This window comes from Saccostrea echinata, unplaced genomic scaffold (assembly GCF_033153115.1).
Source record: "Saccostrea echinata isolate AGI-Se365-2 ecotype Australia unplaced genomic scaffold, CSIRO_AGI_Sech_v1 ptg000064l, whole genome shotgun sequence".
Classification (NCBI taxonomy): domain Eukaryota; kingdom Metazoa; phylum Mollusca; class Bivalvia; order Ostreida; family Ostreidae; genus Saccostrea; species Saccostrea echinata.
In genome coordinates this window covers 6,226,741-6,239,121 of record NW_026889813.1, presented here as the reverse complement: position 1 = coordinate 6,239,121, position 12,381 = coordinate 6,226,741, and the positions used below count along the sequence as shown (strand labels likewise).

Below are 12,381 nucleotides of genomic sequence, written 5' to 3'. Positions count from 1 at the left end.
ACTCCACAACCTAAGATGCATCAACTGACAAACTTGATGATTCTTAGTCTCTTATTATTTGAAATATTTAAATATAGCCAGTTTCAAAAGTAGGTCACATTGACCAACTTCTCAGTAGACATAATTCGAGAACCTAGGAAACATTAACTTACAAATTTGATGATTCTAAACCAATTAGTATCTGAAAATATTGAAAAATATCCAAAAAAATTCCAAAAGTACGTCAAGGGACCTACTTTTTCAGTTGACATTCTCCAAAGGCCCCAGATGCATAAGCTGAAAAAGTTTGATAATGTTATGCCAATTAGTATCTGAAAATTTATATATAGCCAACAAATTTTAAAAGTAGATCATTGTGACCTACTTTTCAGTTGCCATAATTTGTGGACCCAAAATGCATCAACTGACAAAATTTGATGATTCTTTTTAACCTCCACATCTATATTTTCATTTGATGTTCACATTTTTAGAGTCAAGATTTCAACAACAAAAAAAGAAAGAAAGAAAATTACATATTTATTTCATCAATACAAATACATTGCATAAATAATATTAATGTCATGGAGATGAATTATGATATGCAACTTTAGAGTAAATTTTATTTAAAACATATATGAAATAAATGGATGATATAATACCATAGGGGTGGATGATAATCATAAAAAATACAAAATAATTTAATGAACCCCTACTATCCCATTGCTAAAAATATATTGAAAAATACATGGAAGACAAAACAACAAAAACACATTTAAATTTATTTTTTTCCAAACTGTTTTTGAGATGAAAAGACAATGATACACTGTACTTAATTTAAGTAATCAATGTGTCCTCCTTTTTTATATTAAATTTCTCTTTTAGAAAAACAAGTAAATATAGAGAATTGTTTTTTTTTTCTTTCTGAATATATCTGTATTGTTCAGTCTGTCCATCATACTAAAAAAAATTTTTTTGAGAGAGAAAAAAAACTTCCTGGTCAAAGTTATGTTAAAGGTTAATATTTAGAAAGTCAGAGTGTAAGTTGTGAATACATACACTGTGTATATTTCATTTGAAAAGGTTTTGCACTGGAAATGCACTTATAAAAGATGCAAGTCCTGTCTTTCACATGCAAAAGCTACAGTTAAGGTTGAAACTTTTAAACTTCAAGATTAATGTCAAGAATAATAGTACTTCAAGAAAGGTCTTGTCACAGATATTTTTGAATTTTATTTTCTTATTCCTTATATAATTTAAGAATCCCAATAAAAATAAAGGACCGTTGTGCGATTTTTAGATGTCTGTACAACTCTTAATCAACTTTTGAGGAAATACTGGCTTTAACTATATTTTTGATTATTAAGAAAAATATATATCAAGGATTTCCGTCATTCAAATCTTTTTAAAGCTCCTGGTATTGTATACTGATATTTTTGTCTTGAAATATCTTATGACACTATGATTTTGAATTTAGAATATCTCGGAAAATTATCAGTTAGAAAGGTATAATGTTCAGTACTTGCACAATACGCTGCATATGACTTTAAAGTTATTTTTTAAAAAGTCTTCAAGGTCATGAGGTCAAAAATTCATTATTCAATTGGAACGGTTTTGCCACAGGAAGTTCACATTAAAAGTATGAAGGCCCTCTATTTTCTCACTCAGAAAGTTTTCACCAAGATTAATCTTTTCTGACAGACAGACTGACAGTGGGGCATATGATTGATATTTAATGTTCATGTGCTTTTGCACATAAATCAGGGGATAAGATGTCCATTTGTTCCAACTAAACTATTGGATGCTACAGATCTCAAATTATTACCCCTGCAAAAATGTAAATGCTTAAGACAACTGAAAATTGTATAAAAACCATTTCTACTTAATTGTTTAAAAAACATTTCTATTAAATTGTATAATCATTTTACAGCAATTGATTTTTTCCAACAATTTGCATGAAATAGGATAAAAGTTAATTCTCAAGGATCACATAAATGTTAAAATTTGATCACATATTGTGGCCTCCCCCACCTCTAGATGCCTTGAACAAATTTGAATCTACAACCTGAGGATGCTTCAATATAAATATGACAAATCATATCCTTGATGTTCTTGAGAAGAAGATTTTTTTTTCTATGTATTTCTATGTAAAATTTGATCCCCCCCATTATGGTGCACCCTATCCCTGGGGGGGGGGGGGTCATGATTTGAATAAACTTGAATCTACCTGAGGACCATACATGTTACCCTACTGTGATAAAAAAAGGGGAAGATTCAAGCCTCAAAAGAGGTAGCATCGCACACATTGTTTTATGCTTCAATTTTGAGAAGATATATATGTAAATATGCCTCAAATAATTTAAAATTGAATTACCCAGAAGTAGACAAAAACACCATTGACAAATTATATGCAAATAAAAATGTTTTTCATGCTCATCACTATGGTTTAAGTACTTTAGCTTTTTCAAGAGCGATCTTTGTTGATATAGCATGAAAGCAATACTACTCAATGGAAGCAATACTACTCAATATGTTCATTAAGTTGCCAAATAGAGTAAATGATGAACTAGTTTACATTTTGTTAAAAAAAATGGATTTCTGCGAAGAATGAAAGTGAAAGTAGAGATCTGCAAAATGAATGTTAAATGAATGCCCATTCTTTTTTTTTCTTTTATTAACGATGTCAGAAGTTTTCATCCAGGTTCAAATATTATATCTCCCCTTTTCTTGGTTGGAATGTTGACAAAATTTATCGTAACCTAGTCCAATGTATTAATCACACAGATGTGTTTCAAATAGTTCTGACTTTTATTTGTCTTATAACTTTATCCTTAAACTTGAATCTACACTATGTCAGAGAGCTTTCACTTGTTTCATCTTTTCTCGCCAAGTGCTTCTTGAGAAGATTTTTTAATAACCTCATCCAATTCTACTATTTCTTTATAATTTCCCATTGGAAAAGTCCCATTGGAAGAGAGTGTGGTCCTTCATTTGAACAAATTTTCATTTCCTTCAACAAAGGATACTCTGTGCCAAGTTTGGTTGAAAATGACCCTCTTGTTCTAGAGAAGATGAAAATGTGAAAAGTTATGAAAATCAATGACAATGCCATAATGAAGGACAACGGACAAATTTTGATCCGAAAAGCTCACTTAAGCCTTTGGCTAAGGTGAGCTAATATGCGTAAGATGAGCAGGGCGGTTGCTAAAAATTTGAGTACAATAAACCTTTACAGTAATTGTTTAAACATGTATGGAAACTACTATAACAAGTCTACTTTTTCTGCTTGAGTTTCCACTCTCCAATTCTTCTGCGACTTTCCATCAAAAAATCATTAAATTCCCATTCATTTGGTAAAATGATCTCCTTTATAGGTGTTTGACCTACATTATGCATCTGAAGTCCATTTTCGTATACAATTTTCCTGTTATTAGCTTCTTCAAAGAAACATGCTTTAAATGGGAGCATTTCATCTGTTAAGCCTGTGCAAAGAAATCTGTAATTGACAGCTAGCCAAGTGACCAAAATTGCTTCCACTGAAAACATGCTTTTACATGTTGAAGATAAAAGAGGAATAAGGGAACTCTCTAAAAAGACATTATGCTCTGAATTATAAAACATCAACAGCATTACACTACTAGCAATGCCTACACATGGAATAAGGAAATTAGACAGCTCAGGGTGTGTGTTTTTTTTTTTTTTTTTGCAAAAATGAAAACACAATAGTCTCTGCAACCAGCTGAGGATTTCTACTTAAATTATTACTTTTCATTTTAACCTCTACAGGAGATCTTCCTCCTGGACTGTCTGGTTCCTTCTCCAAATTTTCAATAACAAGGTCATTCTTGACAATGATGTCGACACTGCCATGCCATACTTCAAGGTTTCCTGCAAGAAAAACGTAAAAACTACTTGCTATTACATTTCAAACAAGAGGCCCAAGGGCCTTAACGGTCACCTTAGTATAATGTAACAATCCATAGATTAAAACAGAATAAGCTGATTAATAAAGCTATGTTGCCCAAAAGCAAGAGAAAAAGGATAATCAGGGATCAGCAAAATATTAATTTAGTACTCAATAACAAATCTTAAAGTTGATCTATTTATTTGCCTGTACTTTCCCCCATTTGTCACTATCCTCATGCAGACTAGACAAAACACTATCAGTTAGCACATTTCATTCCCCCTCGCATTGGCCTCTCTTGCAATTATTTATTGTACAAAGATATGGTATTTTTGTACCATTTTCATTAATCTATGATTTATAACTTTTCCTGACCATTAAAAACTAAGAAAGTACTTTTGTATTAAATATTACGAAAATTTCTTGTATAATTCTGTTATTCAATTGACCTTTTAAGTTACATTATTTACAGTGATTAACTATTATAGGTGAATAGCAAAGGGGAATAACTTCTTTCAGTAGAAATTAATAAATTGACGAAAGGGTACAGAATTTCAAAATCTGGTAAAAACATCCCTGATTAATACAACTTTTTACAATCTTTTTACCTCAAAGATACCCAGGAACAGAGAGGAAGATTTTCAAGGAAATAATCCATTTTCACTATAGATTCAATAAAGCCCCGCCCTAAAACCAAACTCCTGACCCAGGGGCCAAGATAATCACAATTTTGAAAGAGTTGCCCTTGCTCGTCATAACTATATACTTGGTTGGTCTGCTATATACCCAGGGACAGAGAAGTAGATTTCAAAGAAATAATTCACTTTCACTATATAATCAATAGAGCCTCGCAATACAATGTAACATGAGAGCTCCTGACCCTGGGGCCACAAAGGATGACTGCACTTAAGGACATGCGAAAATTGCGACAAAATAAACTTTCAAAACAAGCATTTTTCTTTTAATTGCAGGAATGGTCAAAATGTAATCTACAACTTTACGTAATTACATTGAATAAAAGTATGTATTTATGAAGTACGAAGCTGTTTTCAAAGGGGGTCGTCACAATATCTTGAATCTCTGTACGATAAAGAGGGCGCCCACTTTTTCATTGACTTTGTACATTGTCAGCACATGTTTGTCGATTGTTCTTTGTTTAACAGTAGTTGTATATTTGCATTAATAATGTTGTGTCAAAAGGAGATTAAAAGACAAACATGTGCTCATGGTTTAAAAGAGAAAAAAAACTACTTCTTCTTATATTTGCTCCCTCTATTGTAACCAAAGGCTGTGGCATGTTGAATATTATAATTCACCATATTTAAGTATGATAAAAATATTTTGAATGGTTTATTTAAAACTGAGCTAAACACAAATTTAAAATAAAAGAAGTTAAGGTCAAAGAAAGGTCAAGGTCAAAAAATGTTGATGCAGTTGAAAAGGTTACATCAGTATGTATAAGCATATGAAGTTTGATAAAAAATATTCTGGATGTATTTTTTTTAAAACTGAGTTAACACAAATTGACAAAATTTAGGTCAAGGTCAAAGGAAAGGTCAAGGTCAAAATATGTTGATGCAGTTGAAAACCTCTCATCAGTATGTATCACCATATGAAGTTTGACAACACTATATTGAATGGTTTCTTTAAAACTGAGCTAAACACTAATTTAAAAAAGTGAGGTCAAGTTCAAAGGAAGGGTGAAGGTCAAAAGATATTGATGCAGTTGAATAGCTTTCATCAGTATGTATAAGCATATCAAGTTTGATAAAAATATCTTGAATGATTTCATCAAAACTGAGCAAAACACTAATTTAAGAAAAGTGAAGTCAAGGTCAAAAGAAAGGTCAAGGTCAAAAAATGTTGAATGCAGTTGAATAGCTTACATCAGTATGTATCAACATATGAAGTTTGATTACACTATCTTGAATGGTATCTTTAAAACTGAGTTAAACACAAATTGACAAAAGTGAGGTCAAGGTCAAAGGAAAGGTCAAGGTCAAAATATGTTGATGCAGTTAAATAGCTCTCATCAGTATGTATCACCATATGAAGTTGACAACACTATATTGAATGGTTTCTTTAAAACTGAGCTAAACACTAATTTAAGAAAAGTGATGTCAGGGTCAAAGGAAGGGTGAAGGTCAAAAGATATTGATGCAGTTGAATAGCTCTCATCAGTATGTATAAGCATATTAAGTTTGATAAAAATATCTTGAATGATTTCATTAAAACTGAGCAAAACACTAATTTAAGAAAAGTGAAGTCAAGGTCAAAAGAAAGGTCAAGGTCAAAAAATGTTGAATGCAGTTGAATAGCTTACATCAGTATGTATCAACATATGAAGTTTGATTACACTATCTTGAATGGTATCTTTAAAACTGAGTTAAACACAAATTGACAAAAGTGAGGTCAAGGTCAAATGAAAAGTCAAGGTCAAAATATGTTGATGCAGTTGAATAGCTCTCATCAGTATGTATCACCATATGAAGTTTGACAACACTCTATTGAATGGTTTCTTTAAAACTGAGCTAAACACTAATTTAAAAAAAGTGAGGTCAAACTCAAAGGAAGGGTGAATGTCAAAAGATATTGATGTAGTTGAATAGCTCTCATCAGTATGTATAAGCATATTAAGTTTGATAAAAATATCTTGAATGATTTCATTAAAACTGAGCAAAACACTAATTTAAGAAAAGTGAAGTCAAGGTCAAAAGAAAGGTCAAGGTCAAAAAATTTTGAATGCAGTTGAATAGCTTACATCAGTATGTATCAACATATGAAGTTTGATTACTATCTAGAATGGTATCTTTACAACAAAGCTAAACACTAATTTAAGAAAAGTGAGGTTAAGGTCAAATGAAAGGTCAAGGTCAAAAAATGTTGATGCAGTTGCATAGCCCTCATCAATATCTATCAGCATATGAAGTTTGATAAAAATACCTTGGATAGTTTCTTTGAAGCTGAGCTTTGAACAGAGCTAAACGCAAAGCATGACGGAAAGATAGACGGAAGGACGGAAGATGGACATGACAAACACTATATGTCCCCGCAATATTCATGGCGGGGCATAAAAACACATAAAAACAAAATTTTATCTAGACTTTCTATCCTAACAACAACATAAATGTTCACAAATGAAACTGTCAACATCAAACAGAATCTAAACTTCGTAACTCGACGTAACTTTCATGCCTTTGCAGTAGTATGCAATTAGTGAACTTTGATCCTGATTGTGAACTCAATTACATAGCAATTCATATCGGGATCAAAGTACGTTTTTTATGTACTGCTTCCGTCTTTACTTTCTTTGAACTTTCAATAGTCGTTCTTTTTATTATTTGAAGACTTCTTTACATTAAAATGCACTTGTCCAATCGGTCAAGTGCCAAGCAATATTCACTTGTCCGTATTTTTTTTTCAGTGGTACCGGACAAGTGGACAAGCGTTAATGTCGAGCCCTGGTAACATGGGGTATTTTCCACCGTGTGTTTTCCACGGTGGGGTGGCAATAACTCGTGAGCTGTACTGTATCCCACTCACAGCCAGTGGATAAGTGTTCTATTATACTGAGTGTATCAATTTCTAGGGTTGGAATTACCCGATACTACAGTTCCATAGGAAAAAACATGAAAAAAAATAATTATAAAAGTATTTGGAATAAGATAACACTAGTAGAATGAGCTGAAATCTTGACGACGTCACAATGCTACTGAAGTCAGGATGACATCATAAGACTATAGATTGATTACAGGAAATAAAAGTTGGCAGCAAAAATTGAATGAAAATTTTCAAAGGGGTGGGTAGCAAAAACTATACCCCAGAAATTTTCAGACTATATAAGATAGTTATTTTAGGCCATTATTAAAAATATCTTTTGTTTCCCCTAACCCGACCCTAAAATTTCAAGTTAGGTAGGTTGGTAGGTAAATTATTTTTTTTCTGACAACAGTTTTGAAAATACATGCTGAAAAATAAATAATATATAAATAATATATAAATAATATATAAATAATATAAATAAGAAAGAACAAAAGAAACCGATTTTTAAACCGAATATCATCATGATCATACAAATGAAATTTAAAAGCAACATGTATGGTAAATTAATTCACAAATATTATTCATTTGAACTTGTGAAATATCTCAGGCCAGCGTAAATTTGTTAAAATCGAATTTATACAAAAATACAAGATTCGCAAATACTCAACCATCTGCCATCCGAGTACATTTTTTCAAACCTACTATCATCTTCGAGTGCTTACACAGACAAAATGTCAAGGGCCTCGCGTGTTGCACTGATTCCAGTGTTTCGTTTTGGAGTCATGACGTAAGTCAGGAGCTTATTCTAAGTCACAGGTCCCAACGTGTGACTTGGAGACTGGTTAGTCAAATGAGATCGTAAACAACGTAGGTCCATGCAGTGTTGCAGTATACATGTAGATGTTGGCACGAAAAAGGTCCCTTATTGATGCTTTATGATCAATGGCCATAAATACAGAGAAAAATTCTAAATTAGGATCCCTCCACCAGGCAGGTGTTCAAATGGTGTCGACCTAACATTTTTTAAAGGTATTTTAAAGCAAAGAAACAACCTATTTTCAAGGGCCTAACTAAAGAAAAATACATTGGACATCTCAGGAAGCCATATCATAAGCCAATTTTAAAGATTTCTACACTATTTGTTAAGAGTGTACCTGTATAAAAATATTTAATTCAACCAAACCATATCTAAAATGATTAAAGTTTCATATATCTAATGTTATAGTCACGAAGTTTACCCCATAACTAAAAGAAATGAAGAAACGACTTCTGAATAATATTTATCAGGATGAAATAATTATACAAAGACATATTTACAACTCCTATGGTCCTATATAGTAAAAATAGAATCATGATACATGAACTGTTTAATAGATCCAAACGAATGAAATCAGTAAAATTTATTGATATGCATACATAAGGTGGGCCCCTCATCTGCTCATATGGCAGGCTTTGCCTTGCTTACTACGTACATTAATTTTAGAAGACACATTTGCAAATACCATCTTAACACTCCTTAGTCATGGTATATTTAACTCACGAAATGTTTCAAGAGTGAAGGATTCTAATACGTTAAAGATATATATTAAGACTGATACATCGCCGTTGTTTTATAACACGCCGTTGTTTTATTAACACGAACTAATCCTCTGTGGCCACATCTTGTGGGTGCCAAATGAGAGTAAAACAAAAGCCGCCGTTCTGATAGAATAGGGATTTTAATGAAATTGTATTTTATAAAGTTGATAAACAATAAAAAAAAATATTTGAATAATCTTATTAAAAAACTTTTCAGTCGGCAAGATTTAAGTTTATTTTGGCCTTACCTTCTTTACTTTATATGTGGAACATTTTAACAGATTGAAGTATAATAATTAAAAGGCTACTACAGAGCTTGAAATTTTAACTACCTGATGATGCTTCCATGTAAATAACAAATGGCTTTGTTGTACTTGAGAAGATTTTTTTTTTTAATTTCCTATATATTCCTTGGTAAAAATTTTATCCCCCATTAAGGCCCCTCCCTATCCGAAAGGGTCATCATTTCAACAAACTTGAATCTACACTACCTGAGGATGCTTCCATATCAATATGACTAAGTATAGCTTTTCTGTTCTTCACAAGAAAATTTTTTCCTATTTGTTCCTTTGTAAAATTTTTGATCCCCCATTGTGGCCCCACCCTATCCCTTGGGGTCGTCATTTTAACAAATTTGAATCGAACCTGAGGATGCCTTCAAATCAAAATGACTAATTATGGCATTGCAGTTCTTGAAGATATTTTCTTATATATTCCTATGTGAACCTATGTAAAACATTGATCCCCCATTGTGGCCACACCCTACCCCAGGGGGTAAGGATTTGAACAAACTAGAATCTACACTACCTGAGAATGCTGCCACATATACCAGGTAAATATGACAAATCATGGCTTTGCTGTTCATGAGAAAAAAGATTTTTAAAGATTTTTCCTATATATTTCTATGTAAAAATTTGATCCTCCATTGTGGCCCCACCCTACCCCCGGGGGTCACGACTTGAACAAATTTGAATCTACCTAAGGATGCTTCCATATAAAAATGTCCAATAATGGCTTTGCTGTTCTTGTTGAGATTTTTTAAAGACTTTTTCCTATATATTTCTATGTAAAACTTTGATCGTCCATTGTGGCCCCACCCATGATTTGAATAAACTTGGATCTACACTACCTGAGGATGTTTTTACATGAGTTTCATCTTTCCTGGCCTTGTGGTTCTTTAGAAGAAGATTTTTTAAAGATGCTATTAATTTTTCACTAATTTTTAATAATCTCCCCTTGGAAGAGGACAGGGCCCTTCATTTGAACAAACTTGAATCCCCTTTACCCAAGGATACTTTGTGGCAAGTTTGGTTGAAATTGGCCCAGTGGTTCTTGAGAAGAAGTCGAAAATGTGAAAAATTTACAGACGGACAGACAGAAGGACAACGGACAAAATGTCATCAGAAAAACTTACTTGAGCCTTCGGCTCAGGTGAGCTAAAAATACCCTTACAGAAATGTTAGCGGATGACTGACAATGAACAAGGAATGACACAAGTGAAAACAGGTTAGTGACTCAGGTGACCTACAACTGAAATTTTATAGGGAATCTATCATAAAACACAATGAAATAGAAGCCTTGCCCACGTGAACTAAAATCTACTACATGCATTTACTTTATACCTATACTGGTATCTCCAAAATCTCCAGTTAATACACAATTTTCATCACTGCAACTGCATTTTTTTCCTCTTTTACTTTTACAGCCTTTGTCAATAGTGAAGTCTGGTGAAGTTGCCAGCTTTCCGAAGAGATGGTTTGCCAGCAGAGTTTTCATGTTGGTTTCATTTTCAAAATCTGCATCAACCACCTCACCTGCAAAATTAGATTTTCAAAGAATTAATGCATTTTCACTTTATAATCAATAGAGCCCCCTCCTAACACCAGAATCCTTGACTCAGAGGCCATGAATTTCATACTTTTGGAGGAGGCACCCTTATAAATCAATTTTTAATACCTGTTCTATGTATTAATTACAACAGCATAAAGCAGTCTAGATTTCAAGGGAAAAACAGCATGCGTGAATAATTTAATTTAAAATGCTGCAAATAAACTCATTACAAAAGACTTTCAGAGCCAGCAAAAATGTTTCGGGTTAAATATTATTAGCTTAATAGAGATCAGGGCTTAATTGACCCTTTTTGAAATAAGAGTCCTGTATCCTTTCAATTGGGAATTCTAAATCAAAGAAGAGGCCCATGGACCACATCGCTCACCTGAGCACTTTGGCTAGGAGTTCAGTATCAGGGTTCTAAATTAGCTCATGTCCGTAAGTCCGAGACTAGTGAAAACTGTGTCGGACTAGCAAACTTTGCAAGGCACTAGTCCACACTGTTTTCAGAAAGTATAGCAGCTGTTGCAAGAAATGATATGTCATCTTTTGTAAAGCAGTGTCCTTTCCTTTCAATTATCACAGATGGTGCTACAGATACTGCTATTTTGACCCAGGAAATAGTTTATATCAGAGTCGCAGTGTCTGGTCTTGTTAAAACATATTTTGTTAGTGTGCAGTCAACAGAGAAATCAGATGCTGATGGTATTCTAGGGGCAATTGGGAATGCTATGAATTCTCTGAATCTAATTGAAGAGGAATGGTCAGGGAAGCTAGTTGGATTTGGTTCTGATGGGGCCTCGGTGAACATTGGAAAGAAGTCTGGTGTTGCTACTAAGCTTAAGGAACTACAGCCATTAATGCAAGTAATCCACTGCCATGCCCATAGACTTGAGCTGGCTTACAAAGATGCATTGAAAAAAAAATTCTCTGCATAGTAAAGTTGAAACTTTACTGACAGGACTATACTATTTTTATAGAAATAGTCCTCTGAATAGGTCAAATTTGAAAACGAACTTGTGATGCCTTGAGTTTGAATCTTCTAGTCCCTACTTGTATTGATAAAACACGATGACTGCCACACTGGCATAGAGCATTGGAAAATTTATGGAAAGTATTCCCTGCAATAGTTACTCAACTCCAACAGGTACAGAAAAAAAAAACATTATCATTATATCACTTGAGGATTATATTGAAATCTGAAAATTGCAGTGTCCAGATTTAATTATTTATTAATTATTTAATTATTTAACTTTGATTTTATTAAGTGTAAAATTAAAATAACAAAATCAATTAGGTCATCATTTCCCCTAACCCGACCCTAAAATCTGAAGTTGGGTAAGTAGGTAGGTAAGTAATTTTTTTTCCTGACAGCAGCTTTGAAAATACATTCTGATTTTCTGATTAGAACGGGTTTTCATGAAATTGTATTTTATAGAAGTTGATAAACATTAAAAAAAAAATATTGAAATAATCTTAAAAAAACTTTTCAGTCGGCGGGATTAAATTGGGTCGGTCGCGTTAGGGGAAACAAAGGTATTTTTTTTATT

General features: G+C 32.8%; 1 pseudogene; it reads right to left on the bottom strand.

Annotated features, from left to right (window-relative positions):
- Window positions 1-781: 781 nt before the first annotated feature.
- Window positions 782-11,209, bottom strand: LOC133175638 (uncharacterized; annotated as a pseudogene).
- Window positions 11,210-12,381: the final 1,172 nt, after the last annotated feature.